The following is a 14,410-nucleotide window of genomic DNA, read 5'->3' as shown; positions in this document are numbered from 1 at the left end:
GGGAGAGGGGGGAGAGGGAGGCACAGAGAGGGAAGGGGGAGAGGGAGGGAGAGGGAGAGGGAGGGAGAGGGAGGCACAGGGAGGCACAGGGAGGGAGGGTGGAGAGGGAGGCATAGTACCTGAGCTCACAGGCTTCATGAAAACTTTTCTATACATACCCCTTTATGGCCAATAGTCAAACAACTTTTTTAAAAATGCATCAAAGCCTGTTTTGAGTATTTATAAAATATTTTTCTTATAGTTACTAGATATAATATTTAAATTCTCATCATTCCATTTTCATTTTTTGAAAATTGAAGATGTCACTGAAAAGCATTACTATATGGAAAGCAGTTTTTCCTCTCTCTTTTTCTTTTTTTTTTTTCCCCCTTGGTTTTTCGAGACAGGGTTTCTCTGTGTAGCCCTGGCTGTCCTGGAACTCACTCTGAAAACCAGGCTGGCCTCGAACTCAGAAATCTGCCTGCCTCTGCCTCCCAAGTGCTGGGATTAAAGTGTGCACTTGATTTCCTCAGTGAAAACTGTTTAAATCTTCTAGAAGACAATAATATTTTACAAATATACTCCTCACAATGTATGTACCTTTTTGGAAAGTGATTATAATCAATGTCCTTGTACGTTTGAACTAATGATATAAGAGAACAAAAGAACAACGATGGTCACAGCCTTGGAGAACTGAGATCTACATTGTAGTCTGGTCAGTCTAGGGTCCATTCATTCTCTTGTCTTGAGCTGCCTTTCAGACTAGGAATGCTGCACAATTCAACTTTCCAGTCTTCAAGAAATGAAACAACTCCACATGACTTTTGCAAAGCAAACAGTTGTCTAAAGGTATTGATGTGGCCCCACAATGTTGGGGAGGGGTAGTTCTAGATATCCTACAGATGTGGTTAGAGAGGTGAGGACTCCCTGCACACCACATACAGAAAATGTTGTGTGCTCCATTCATTGTGCTTCATGGGCCTCATTTCCTGACACCATCTGCCTTCTGGATTTATAGACTGGCAGGCTCCCCAATGGCTTTGTCCTTAGAAAGCTAAAATGCACAAGGCCCGGTGTTCTACCATCTCTCTGCTCCCATGTCTTCTTTCTCATTACACTATTTCTGATGCATCTTTGTGGTGGCTGCTTCTCCTCATTCTTGGCTTTTCTGACAGTTTATTCTGATGTTATTTGTAGATATTGTCCACTTTCCCTTTATCTTTTTCTCATTTTCTGCCCTGAAAATCCTTTTAGAATTCTCCACAGGATGTCTACCATTTATGTTTCCAAGAAAGTTTTCTATATGCTTTTCCCCCTTTTGCCTTAGATAAGTGTTTGCAGGCATAAAGTGGGCTCTGCGCTTGTAGCAAATCCTCTGAAGGTATTGATACAAATGAACAACTGCATCATTGTAGTATAGACACCTGCTCTTCTTGGTTTGATTTTTGAGGTTCCCCTATAAATGCTGGATCATGCTTCACAATGAGTCTGATTTAAAAAAAAAAAAAAACAAAACAAAAACATTTAAGTTACTCTGAATTTCTTACCATTTATATCAGTCTACATTTACAGAAATTCTTTACATTCTACCTACATTCCTCTTGTTCCCTTCCCATCATTACCATTTCTTCTAATGTTCCCTATTACCCTTTTATCTTTTCTCTTGATTACATCATCCTCTTGCCCTGAGCCTGCTCAATCACAGCCTTGGACATAACCCAGAATCCTGATTCTGTGGTTCAGTCAGGTCTTTTGTGAGGCTGTTGTGGAGCATCCATTGGTTCCTATTATGTTCTCCTTTAGTGGTGGGCATCTTAGTGAGGCTAAAAGGTTCATTTTCCACAGGGAAGATCAATGTTTCTGTCCAAGATGGTGTGGTATTGCACGTATCTGTTGAATACCTTACTCTGTAAATATGTGATGTATTTAACAGTTAAGCTTCTTAAATAGACATTTGTGAATACAGTTAAATTATGTAGAAAAATAACTATTTTATGAGTCTGAGATTTAGGCTAAATACAAATATCTGAGTTAATAAGCTAAATTAAGAAGAAAATAAGCTAAAATCAGAAGAAATTCCTTGGAAAAGATTATTAGAATATAAAAACAAATTATGGATGATAGAAATTGAAATGGGTTTCACATGTTTGTATTAAATAAAAAGTGATTCGTGGGCTGGTGAGATGGCTCAGTGGGTAAGAGTACCTGACTGCTCTTCAGAAGGTCTGGAGTTCAAATCCCAGCAACCACATGGTGGCTCACAACCATCCGTAACAAGATCTGACACCCTCTTCTGGAGTGTCTGAAGAGAGCTACAGTGTACTTAAATATAATAAATAAATAAATAAATAAATAAATAAATAAATAAATAAAAGTGATTCGTAGAATAGATTTTACATAAAGATAAATACAATGAGAACACGGACACATGTCCTCTTACATATTTCATGTACCTTAGTCTATTATTGCTGATCTATCTTGCCTCTTGTTCTTATAGTGCCAGCAAGCCTCAATCCTTAGAACGTTGGTTTGTAGCATCCATTTAACATTCCTCAGCACTTAATCTTGTGGTTTAAACATGTCAGCCCTGTGCAGCGCTCCTCAGTGCACATCTCTAACCCTAGCTGAAACAAAACTTTTCTGGGCAGATCTAACTAAATATGTCAAAAGGAGTCTCCAGGATGCTCTCCATTCTCAAACAACCAGCTCAGCTGCACCTTTCTGCATTTTACATAATGACATGGCTACTAACTAACCTCTCTTAAGCCCTGGACTTCAACAGAAAAGCTGCCCTTTCCTTTTAAATAAAGCCAGAATCCAACCATTTGTTCCCATGCTCACTACAAATATCCTGGTACAAGTGGTTATCATCTTCCACCATGTGGGTTATTACAAAACCCATGCAAATTCTAGCATTACCTTTAACAACTGGGAAAATTGTGCTTTAAGACATGGACATATTTTTACTTCCATTCAGGGATTGAAAGATATAGAATACAGAGAGGGCAGGAGGAAGAGGGGTAATTTTTTCGAACCAAGTCCTCATCTTGGGACTTAGCTGTAATGTTTTAGTTCTTTCTCTGTTCTCCCTAACATTGCTCTTCCACACCACTATTGTAGTGAACGGAAGTATGGGAGAATGTGGATCATAGAAGAAGGACAGACAATAAAGAAAAGAAGAAAAACATAGGGAGAATGGGCCAAAGACAGGAGGCAATGAATTTGAGAAAAACTGTTTTAAGTTGTAAGTCTCTTTCTGTGTTAGAGTTAAATCTCCAAAGGAAACCTCAGGGGGATTTTGACTTACATTTTTCAAGTTTATAGAAGTGTGTGTGTGTGTGTGTGTGTGTGTGTGTGTGTGTGTCCTGAGTATATGGAGAGGCATAGACATGCTCTTAGTTCTAAGTAAGAAGAAAGCCATGTGAATAATACATAAAACTTCACACTTCAGTGCACTTGAACATACCCTTCTGGCTTCACGGGGCTTAACAACATGCTTTCTGAGATTGCTGACGGTGCAATCACATGTCTCTCCTCCCCCCTCACCTGCTTCTTATTTCCTGCTGGATGTGGAGCTTAGAGAAAAGAGCTGAGGAAAAACAAAACTCTCTTCCTTTGCCTCCTGTGGGGTTCACTTATGTAATTAAATGACTTACAAGAACTATGCTTAAATTGGTGTTTGTTTTTCAAACTAGTCTTACTGGTAAAAAGAAAGAAAGAAAATTTCTCCTTGGACTCATGGGAAATTTAGGTTCCATGTGTGTTTTTGCCCTGTCTCCTCTCTGTGTGTCTCTGCCTTGACTTCCTTGGACATCTAAGGGTCTGTTCAGTTCTACATTGATGCAGTTTGGTTTATGGTATTTTCACACTTAACACTTTTGCCCAGATGAGAAGGAATAACACCCAAACAAGAACCTCTGACTCACCTCAAAATAAATGACTTCACCTCTCTTCTGGAAACAATCTTTACTAATCACGGAATGGAGTGAGGTACAAAGTTAAAATCCATTCCAAAGTATTCTGCATATGTTCCTGTGACTGCAAAAAGGCCTGAGACAGCTTAGGTGGGTACTGGAAATGTCCCAAAATTGGACTGGAATTTAGTCAACATTCTGTTTACTAAAATTTGATGGATTGTACATCTATAGTAGGCCATCTTCATGCTATGAAAATTATATATTGATATATTTTTTATAAAAACAAATATCTTGGTAATTGTTATCCAGGGATAAAATACAGGGAAAAAAGGTACATGAGCCTTTTCATTTTCCATGTTAATCTAATGTAAAGAGAAAGTCTAATAAAGCAAATAATTTATACTACAAATTTAACTAAAATCCAAATGTTTCTCTATCACTAAAATAAATAATTATTGAACCATTACTTTGTGGGTCTCATATGACACTAATGCTTTCATAGGCTACATTATTTTATTTTGACAACTCTCTATTGAATAAGAACTATTAGAAGAAATTTTCTATAGAATAAATAATATTATATTATCTAGACATAAAAGATGAAGGCTAGCCAGGTGGTGGTGGCACACACCTTTAATCCCAGCACTTGGGAGGCAGAGGCAGGTGGATTTCTGAGTTTGAAGCCAGCCTAGTCTACAGAGTGAGTTCCAGGACAGCCAGGGCGATACAGAGAAACCCTGTCTCAAAAAGAAAAAACAAAACAAAACAACAACAACAACAACAACAAAGATGAAGGCTAGGTGGAGCTTTGCCTGGGTTACATAGCTAGCAAATATGGTATAACATGGATTCTAGATTACTTCTCTATAATCACACAAATTGAACTCCTAATTATGTTTGCCTATCTCTTGCACATGTCAAGATTTTGCTGAATCATTTCAGATTTTTTAAAAAAGTATAAAGTTATAAGTAATTTGGAAATGATCTACAATTTAATAATATCATAGCAGGTATAGGCTATAAAAACTAAAATAAAATTAAGTCTCTTATCTTCTAATTAAGACTATACATTAGTGACGATTATGATTCTAGTTTATAATACAGATTAGTCTAAAAAAGAATTTTGGAATTATCTGATGCTAAATTAAATCAACAAATATTTAATGACTGCTACTTGGCCAAGGAATTGAGAAAAGCAAGTGGTCACAGCTAGAAGCTGTGTGGTGAGAGGCCACATATGATTTCTGTTCACTAAATGCTATACAAGGGCTAGATACATGGGATTTTTTTTTTTTTAAAGTAAAGTTTTCTTTGGACGAAGGGGGTGTGTCAATTCCCTAGTAAATTTTGCAATGCTGGACTCTCAATTCCAGAGTACTATAATACCCTGAGCGTGCCCATAGTGTCAGAACTTTTTCACTGAACACTCCTCATGTTCTCTTCATACTACACAGATTTGTTTCTCTAGGTAGACCATAGTCAGTAATATTTCCATTCTTCAAGGTTTTATGCTTGTGGGAAACAGAGCAAGTAGAAGGTTTTCATAACACACACACACACACACACACACACACACACACACACAAAATCATCAATTAATCTACAACTAATAAAGAAATAAAGACCAACTATTTCTAAGGTAAAGGGGGCTCCATCCCACACAACAGACTTACTAACTTTTCAAATGTATTCACCAATGTTTTCTTCCTTGTTGTATCTTGATTCTTACCTCCCAACTCAACAAGCACACTGAATCCAGACAATACCCAAGCCCTCCTAGACACCATTATAATGATACTCTTTCTTTTCATCTGTGTTGACCCCAAAATTGAAACCATCTTTATTTCCTGTAAGGACATGATTTAAAAAAAATACTGGAAATTCTCAGGGCAAGTTATATTTTAATAGAATTTTGCAGCAATGAGTTATCTCACTTTGAGTAAATCTATTTTTCTCCGTGCTATAAATAAAATCTCACATGTATATTTTATTACAATCTTACAAAAATGAGATTCTGCATAGATTAATGAATACTGTGTGTGTGTGTGTGTGTGTGTGTGTGTGTGTGTGTGTGTAAGCCTGATTATCACATTTCATAATGTGTGCACATGGAAGCCAGAAAAGGTCTTTGGATCACCTGAAACTGGACTTATAGGAGGTTGTGAACCACTCCATGTGGTACTGGGAACCAAGTAAATCTCCTCTGTAAGAGCATCAGGTGTTGAGCTCCACCCCTTTCCCAGATAATTCTTTTAAATCTGGAATATCCTGTTTTGAGATATGGTAAATGATTTTCTTTCTCTGCCTTTGCAATGATGATGGGTAAGCATATAGATTAGTGAAGAGTTGCTAAAATATTCTGGAAATCTCTGTGTTTAACCTGAGTACAAAAGTTCCTTACAGGATTCATTTGCTTCTTACATATTGACATGACACAATGTGTCACAGTTTCAAGTATTGTTTTACCTTAGGAAAAACAAGCCCACTATAGACTCTTCTCACAGTGTTTCAAAATGAGCAAAAAAAAATGTTTTCTGATAATTTGTTTATTGATACAGTATTCTGACTTAAACTCCTATATTTTGGTGGATTAACTTTTCCTTTAGATCCCTCCTTCTCTTTCTTCTTTGTGTCTTGATTTTATACACACACACACACACACACACACACATATATATATATATATATATATATATATATATATATTCTATATATATATATATATATATATATATATTCTATATATATATATATATATAGAAATCTAAAAATTTCATGTTTTAATATTAAATTAAGACACTAAGTTGTAAAATAAAACCATCTAAATTATCTTTCTGAGTAAACTGCGACTCCTTTACTTAATATGTCACTTCTCAAAAATATAAGATTTATTTTATTTATGATTTCCAGTAATTCAACTACAGCAGCAATGTGGTAAATCAAGAGGCATCAGCCATATATCTACATTGCAAATGAAGGAACGGAAGGATGAATGGCTTTCTGAAATTTCACAATTCAAACTCTTCTTGGTTTGTTATTTTCACACACTGTTACAGAGTTTGACAAATTTAGTATCAAATCTTTTAGAGTTGTTTACATATTATCATTTATGAATGTATAAGCCTTTAACAATTTCACTTCTCAAAACTTTGAACTGTCATGCAATGCTTCTTGCCAAAACAACAGAATGCAGTTGGTCTCCCAAGCTACTGGGATGTATTGGAGCATGTCTCTAATTTGCAAGTATTAAATAGAAAAGTGGGCAAGGGGACTATTAATTGTCAGTAATTAAGTTGGCTATCTTTTATAAAAACTGTCATCTTTCTTCTTTCAGGATATGGAGTAACAGCACCTCTCTAAGACATGCATGTGGCTGCTCTCAAGCCTAGAAGTTGTCTGCACGTATCTATAAGGTGTTTTCTATAAGTACACATTCCTGATTCTGATTACTGATTCCCTCAAATGCCCACACCTTTGTCACTTCATTAAGTCACACCAGTCACTGCAGAAAGAGTGATTTGCTTTTTAGGAAATCCTTTTACTCCATTATCTTTATTAATGCACTAAATACCTGCTAAGCTAGTTCCTAGGGATTCGGAGTATACCAGAAAACATGGTCCATGCCTTCTGTACTGGCTAATTTTGTGTCAACTTGACACAGGCTGAAGTTATCACAGAGAAAGGAGCTTCAGTTGGGGAAGTGCCACCACAAGATCCAGCTATAAGGCATTTTCTCAATTAGTCATCAAGGGGAGAGGTCTCCTTGTGGGTGGTGCCATCTCTGGGCTGGTAGTCTGGGGCTCTATAAGAGAGCAGGCTGAGCAAGCCAGGGGAAGCAAGCTAGTAAAGAACATCCCTCCATGGCTTCTGCATCAGCTCCTGCTCCCTGATCTGCTTGATTTTCTGTCCTGACTTCTTTCAGTGATGAACAGCAATGGGGAAATGTAAGCTGAATAAACCCTTTCCTCTCCAACTTGCTTCTTGGTCATGATGTTTTGACCAGGAATAGAAACCCCGACTAAGACACCTTCAGATCAAGCTCTGTCTATAAGGATGTTTATACTGCAGGCATAAAGCAGATACCTTAATTACACAATCAAATCAGACCAGGCTTCTAAATAGGGACCAGTCTTAAGCTCAGGTCATTAGTGGTAAGTAGCTAAAGCACTCTATGCTCCCAGCCGGTTGTGAGCCTCCTCTGTACCTGACCAAGAGCTCTGGAATCACGAATGAAACACACACACACACACACACACACACACACACACACACACCAGCTTAATTTTGATATGCCCTCCCAGCTCAATGGCTGGACATTTCCAAGCTTCCCGGTGGCTAGCACACACTCCCCTCAGGTATTCCTGGCTTAACACCTTCTAAATCTACATTTTATCTTTGCTGCCCTGTTGCCTTCTGGGCCACACCCCCTCATAGGGCTGGTTTCCATTTACACCTCCATTGCTGGGTGATGTCTCTCCTCTAGCTCTTAAATCTGATTTCTTTGTCTCCAAGTCTTGGCGATTCACCTCTCTCTCTTCTCCTCTGTTCCTTTCCACCTCTGTCTCCCTGCCCAGCCACTTGCTATATGACAATTCTTTATTATCAATCAAAGCCAGCTGGGAACAGGGCCACTCAGAATCTGGAAGTGGCATTTGGGAGATAAATTAAGACAAAGCATTAGAACCATTTCCCAACACAGATCTGTGGTTCACTATGGAGGGATGCATGAGAAAAGGAATGAAGGGTTAACTGTTAGACATGAAGCTGAAATGCAAGCATAGTCACATGACATGTGATAAAGCTTCCTTGTCAAATGTACTTCAACATGCTTGTGTGTTGAATGCTGGGTCCCAGCTTGTAATACTACTATGGAATGTTCTAAAAATTGCAGGAAGGGAAAGTATGTCAAGGCATAGACACATGCCTTTGGAGATTATAGCAAGTCTTCATATCCTTCCTTTCAATCTGCTCCCTGTCCATCTTAAGGTGAATAACCTTCTTCTTACCCTAGGCTCACAAGCAAGGGAGCTAAATAATATGGATTGAAATCTGTGAAACCATGAGCTACAATAAATCTCATCTCCTTTTAAGTTGTTTATATCAAGACTTTTAACTTAGACATCAGACATCTGCCTAACATATTTCTCTGAAATTTTGTTTTACATTGTTTCAACTATCTAGGTTTATCATAGACTAAATGGAGAATTACAAAAATAAACAGTTTGTATAAGTTAAAATTACACAACCTTCTTAATAGTAGGATGGAATCTTGGACCATCTTGCTCTCCTTCTAATGGCCTGATCCATCCCTCTTTACAGAGTATCCCTGCTGAGTGTGCTACTGGACCCCTTACTAGTTATCCCACTTAACATCTCAACTCTCAGGATATATTTGAGCTTGTGATCAAGTAAACTTGATTTTGCTAAATAATAATCACAACAATCAGAAATTGCTGCTACTGTATATCTTATTGTAGTATATTGTTCGGGTTCTAGTTTGTTAGTAGTTGTTATTAATCTCCTTCTATTCTCTGTTTATATACTCAACTTTATCACAGGTATATGTGTATGCATGGAGAAACAGAATAAAATGGCCTGGTGGATTTAGCTATTCCTGTTGGATTTAGGGACATTGCCCTTAAGGACAAGGTAACACTAATGCATAATACAGACCTCAGTTCTGACCTCCATGTAAGAAGTAGCCAAACTATTTAAAATTATTAAATCATGACATTATATTTGCCTTTTAGAAGAAATGTCATTACAGAAAAAAATGAACCAAATGGTAGGCTCAGTGCCAGACAAGAAGGAAAAAGACTGATTAAGCTCCTTGGCAGAAGAACTCCTAGAAGAGGGGGCCTTGTGGGTCAGGATTATCTTAACCCATAACTCATTACTGAAATGAAAAACCTCCAAAGAAGTTAGGAAGCGTAACTGGCAGTCAATCATTTAAGTTGCAGCCATGGGGTTAAGGGTGTCAAGGATTGTTGACTTCTAAGTGGAAAATCTGAGTGGATGATGATGCAGTTTGGGGATTTTTGTTCATTTCTTTGCTTGTGTGAAAATGTCTAAGACAAGGAATATTCAGGAGAAGAAAGATAAGAGTCAAGGGAAGGGAAGTGACTTGATATGGCAACCTTGAGGGTATTAGTGAAGTGGGGCTAACTATAGTATTCACACAAACACACACACACACACACACACACACACACACGCACTCAGATTTTACCAGTCAGTCCTTCCTTCCCAACCTTGAGTCAACGTGAGGACAGTGTCTGAAGCCCAGCACTTGAGATTTAGTAGCAAACTGAGTATTTATGCAAACTAACTTTTTCTCAAAAGGCAATATAATTGCATCTCTGACATGAATGCATCTGTTATACAAAAATTTGTAACTAAAAGTATAAATTTCTAGTGTTTATGAATAAAATATATTTTAGGAGTACAAATGATTATAAAAATAATTAGATACAATTTAAACCTGTGGTATGCATATTAATCCTGCTATGTGCAATCAATAAATACAAGTTGTATTTTCAAGAATATAGAACTTGGACCTGGAGAGATGGCTCAGTTGGTGTAGTACCTTCTGTACATGCATGAAGACTTGAATTCAGATCCCCAGCACATACCTAAAAGCTGCTCTCTCTCTCTGTCACTCTCTTTGTCTGTCTCTGTCTCTCTCTGTGTCTCTCTGTCTCTCTGTCTATCTCTCTCTGTGTGAGTGAGTGTGTGTGTGTGTGTGTGTGTGTGTGAGTGTGTGTATCTTCAGTCCAGATACCAGCAGCCTCATAACATATTCAAGCCAAAACAACGAGCTCCAGGATCAGTGAGATATTTCTGCCACATAAAATGCGTCTGAGAACAATTGAAGAAAACATTTGATCACCATCTCTGATCTCCATACCTATGTGCACGCACACACAGGTAAGTATGTGCGTACATGGTATATGCACAAAAGAATGGCATTCAAAACTGAGTCGAGTTTCTAAACTATAACAATAGCTAATGCTTATAAGTTTTACCATACACCAGGAACAATCGCAAGTATTATTGAAGTTTCTAAACAATGTCACTAGGTAATAAATGCAATTTCCACCTTATAAATAAGAAAACTAATGTATAGGAAGGTAAGGTAATTTCATTAATGCCACAAAGGCAATTAAATGTGTTAGATTACAAATTTGAGCAGGGATTGATATCTATGAGCTGTCTATGAGATGAAAATTTCTACTTGCCAATGAATGAAGGTAGAAATGTTAAATAGAATTACAAAAGTCAATAACATTACATTCAATGGGTTGAATTTGTGACAATAACAGCTAACACATTGGCATGGTTTTTACACATCTAAAACCATTTAGAGAAGAACATTACACTGGTTCATTCCAGCAAAGAACTCTGAGGCATTTGGCCCTCAACCCTATGTTCTTTTAGTCACTGAATGTATATGTTACAAAAATTATAATGCAAAAATAAAATAGGAATTTTACAATGGAGAAAATAACATTTAAAATTCATTTAGGGTCACAGGCAAATTAGTAAAAACACTTCCAATCACTTATACCACAATCAGTCTGCATTCTACAAGCCTTGTCCTTCCTCCTTGTGCAAGCGAGTTTGCACAAATACCAAGCCTTGGCAAGAGTATTTAATTAAGAGTATGCCATTACCTACCTATCTCAAGTTGTAAATAAACACAAAGCCCTTTTATTCAGAAGCAGTTGATATCACGCACAGAGGGTATATACAGGTCGGCACATAAGCAGATGTGCACATAAGCAGGTTTGACATAAGGTGTTTTGTATTTGCTAAAATATAATGGAACTTTAAAATAGAAGTAGCCAATGATAATCAATTCACGTGAAGAAAATAGACCCTTAAAGAATAAAATTATAATCAACACAAAAATTAAATTACTGTCTCCTTCTAAAGGGCATATTTCCAGCAGCTGCGTTCAGGTCAAAAGAAAAAGAAAAGGAATTGACACTGACTTTTCACTTGGTCTTATTTTCACTGTGCCTATGTAATTTCATTAAACGACTTAAAAAGAAATTTTTTAATGGAATACGTTCTTTCTGAAAACAGAAACAATAGCTGCACTCGAAAATGAATGACATGAATTGGAACTATTGGACTTGAGACTGGACTTTTAAAACAAGTTAGTCTTGGTATACTGGACATGACTCCCAATGAAACAAAAAAGACATGTGTTGTTTTAAAAAGTAAAAGGCCTTCAACCATCCATGATACAAATATTTCACACACTCTCCTAAGACGACTCTGGGTCCATCATGTAGGAAAGGTAAAGACTGTAAGAGCCAGAGCTTCTTCTGAGATAATAGGATTGGTGGCCCCATGAACTGACTACTATGCCTACAAGAACAAGAGAGTAAATATTCCTGTAAGTGTGGAGTAAGGTACACAAGCACCCAACCACAGCTGAGGAACTATTGACTGTTCATCAATACTAGAGGAAGGAGATTCTAATACCAGACAAGTCTGGGCTGTATCAAGTTGACAGTTAATATCACCCAGGATGGCTGAGAAGGTAAAGATAAATACCTTTATTTATTTTTAAATAAATATAAGGCTGAGGTAGTTCTCCCAAGTCATGCTGAAAATGCCCAGCTTTAACCAGTTAGCTAAGCAAGGCAAAGCTAGAAAAATTCCATTATATAAGGCGACTCTCTGCCTGGCTTCCAAAACACAGACTTAAAGTTATTCATTATGAAATGTACTCCCTTACATTGTCTTTCACTGAAAACACAACATTGGTTGATTTTTTTAAAAAGCAACAGGAACATATTGGAATGGTGTAACAGATCTTTTGATGCCTAGTGTGTTCAGGCTGGCTCTCAATAACCCCATAGCATTTTCAATCATATATTGTCTCAGCAAGCTGTATTTGATCCATATATTCCCTATACCATGGTTTAATAATTGGCACTAACCTTATTAGTAAGCATTTTACCATGGTTTATAAACAAAACAGAAACAATTGGATATTTAAGATATGGATATCCCAAAGAAATCAGTGTTAAAAAGCAGTGGACATTATTTTGTTTTATTTACCTTAAATCTAATCCTTGAGTTATACCCTTATGTGTATTGTCCCAGTGGAAAGTGACTAGTGTAGAATACATATTTCCATGCACATATTAAAAATATAAATATGGTGCAATGGTGAACTCAACATTTGCCTTTGCAAATTGCATCAGTGGTGAATTATGGAACAGTAGAGTTCTGCCCTACCTCTCACCTCACATCTGACAATCTATGTTCAAGTGGATTCTGGATACCCTAGGGATAGTTTTGCATCTTCTAATTATATTATTATTCTCTTTAAATTTTGATTGATTGAAAACTAAACAAGGCAAAATGAATAAGCTGGTAAGAAATTTCCAGTTTCAGACAGGCTGGTGGAAATAGCAACTCTCTAACTTCTACATATTACAAGAAGACAATCTACACAAAATATAATAGTCCTAATAAGAACTCAAGGGGACAGAAGAAAAAAGGCAGATTGGTATGGGGACACAGGATGTAGAAATGACAATGAATCTCTCTTGTGACTCTCTTGTGCCTATTATATGCTGTCATTTGAGTTTCAGAGAAATCTTCAGAACAGAAAAACACCAACGACAGCAACAAAATAATAATATTAAACAAAACCAAAGGAAAGCCGAAAACTTGTGAAATTGGTAACCCAGTGAATCTTGCATCTTTGAGTCTCACTGGTCCATTCTGCAGATGGATGCACAAGCCATGAACCTTCTATCACAGGATAGTCCAGAAGGTAGAGGAGGTCAATGAGAAATAGTGCACTATATTAGGCCTGTGGCCAGAAACCTATCTGCCACACACACACACACTTCAATAAACACAGAGAATCTCTTCTTTATTGGAGTTGTGGATTTTTGTTTGTTTGTTTGTTTGTTTTTATTAGATATTTTCTTTATTTACATTTCAAATGTTATCCCCTTTCCTAGTTTCACCTCCAAAAGTCCACTGTCATCTCCCTCTTCCCCCTGCACCCCAACCCACTCACTCCTGCTTCTTGGCCCAGGCATTCTCCTATACTGGGGCATAGAACCTTCACAGGACGAAGGGCCTCTCCTCCCATTGATGACCAACTAGGCCATCCTCTGCTATATATGCAGCTAGAACCACGAGTCCCTCCATGTGTTTTCTTTGATTGGTGGTTTATTCCCGGGGAGCTCTGGGGTTACTGGTTAGTTCATACTGTTGTTCCTCCTAGGGGGCTACAAACCCCGTCAGTTCCTTGGGTAACTTCTCTAGCTCCTTCACTGGGGACCCTAATCTCTGTCTAATGGTTGACTGTGAGCATCCACTTCTGTATTAGTCAGGCACTGGCAGAGCCTCTTAGGAAAGACCTAGAGCAGGCTCCTGTCAGCAAGCTCTTGTTGGAATCTGCAATAGTGTCTGGGTTTGGTGGTTGCTTATAAGATGGATCCCCAGATGGGGCAGTTTCAGAATGGTCATTCCTTCAG

General features: G+C 37.5%; 1 protein-coding gene across 6 annotated transcripts in view; it reads right to left on the bottom strand.

Moving 5' to 3' along the window:
* The window catches only part of Inpp4b (inositol polyphosphate-4-phosphatase type II B), a 751,408-nt gene that overhangs the window by 130,366 nt on the left and 606,632 nt on the right, over window positions 1-14,410 (bottom strand). The gene's annotated exons all lie outside the window — the stretch shown is intronic.

This window comes from Mus pahari, chromosome 20, assembly GCF_900095145.1.
Source record: "Mus pahari chromosome 20, PAHARI_EIJ_v1.1, whole genome shotgun sequence".
Classification (NCBI taxonomy): domain Eukaryota; kingdom Metazoa; phylum Chordata; class Mammalia; order Rodentia; family Muridae; genus Mus; species Mus pahari.
Note: the sequence above shows the minus strand (reverse complement) of the source record. Positions and strands in the feature narration are given on the sequence as shown.